General features: G+C 42.3%; 1 non-coding gene across 1 annotated transcript; it reads left to right on the forward strand.

Moving 5' to 3' along the window:
• Positions 1-625: 625 nt before the first annotated feature.
• On the forward strand, positions 626-789 carry LOC140613691 (U1 spliceosomal RNA). The gene has a single exon (XR_012014580.1). It is a non-coding gene; the product is annotated as a U1 spliceosomal RNA (small nuclear RNA).
• The last annotated feature ends 484 nt before the right edge of the window (positions 790-1,273 follow it).

Below are 1,273 nucleotides of genomic sequence, written 5' to 3' on the forward strand. Positions count from 1 at the left end.
ACTCCCAGAGTCACTGCAGATGCCAGCTCTACCCTCAACCAGTTTGCTTCTCACCAATACCAACTCTGCCCTGGGAGCAGAATGTAGGAGAAAGGGCTCAAGTTTTGGGGTCAAAGTCTGAGTTCAAGTGCTGACTCAAGCAGCTTCATTTTTCCATGTGGTAAATATTTACAAGACCCTCATGTGCCTGGAGCCGCTCTGGATGCTGGGAACGTAGCAGTGCACAAGACAGACAGGGTCCCTGGGCTCACAGAGCCTATGCTCTAGTTGTAAAAAGTAAAAAAAGTAAGCAAGTAGTCTGAAGAGAGTGTACAGTATGTACAATAAGGGAAAAAGCAAGGATGCTGTGATAGAGAACCACAGCTCTAGTCTAGAGGTAAACTGGCTTAGTCGGTAGAGCATTTGACTCTTGATCTCAGGTTCTGAGTGTAAAGATTACTTAATTTTTTTTTTAAATCTTAAAAAAATAAGAAGGTATCATTGAGTTATGACTTAAAGGGTGAGAAACAGAAATAAGAATGTTCCAGGCTAAAGGATAGTAAGAGTAGAGGTGTTTATTTTTATTTTTTTATTTAAAATTTTTTAATTTAAGAGTAGAAGTGTTTAAATGAAAGGATGTGACCTAATACTTACCTGGCAGGGGAGATACCATGATCACGAAGGTGGTTTTCCCAGGGCGAGGCTTATCCATTGCACTCCGGATGTGCTGACCCCTGCGATTTCCCCAAATGTGGGAAACTCGACTGCATAATTTGTGGTAGTGGGGGACTGCGTTCGCGCTTTCCCCTGGTAAAAGAAAAAAAAGAAAAAGAAGAAAGGATGTGACCTGTTTAAGGAATAGCAAGGAAATCGGTGTGCCTGGATCAAGGTGAGCAAAAAAGGGAAAAGATTACCAAGGACCTTTCGCCTATGGGTAGAAACTTAGACTGGATTTTATGTGCAATAGGAATCCACTAAGTACACTTAAGCAGTGGAATGACATGATATGATTACATATTTAAGCCATCCCTCTGGCAGCTGTGTGGAGAATGTAGAAACAAATAGATGAACTAAAATTCCAGAGAAGAAAGAGCCTTTCATGTGTGAGCTGATGAGTCCATCATCTTCCCTGGAGAAAATTTTTGATTCTGGATGCAGGCTGATTAGTTTAGCCCAGGCAGAGGGAATCCATTGGTGGTGAGTTTTGGGTGGCCATCAGGGGCTGGTGTAATTGATTGGAAATTGGATGAGCCTCCCAAATGCATGACCTGTTTTCCCCCATGGAATAGTTGCT

The sequence above is a fragment of the Canis lupus genome, chromosome 21, assembly GCF_048164855.1.
Source record: "Canis lupus baileyi chromosome 21, mCanLup2.hap1, whole genome shotgun sequence".
Taxonomy (NCBI): domain Eukaryota; kingdom Metazoa; phylum Chordata; class Mammalia; order Carnivora; family Canidae; genus Canis; species Canis lupus.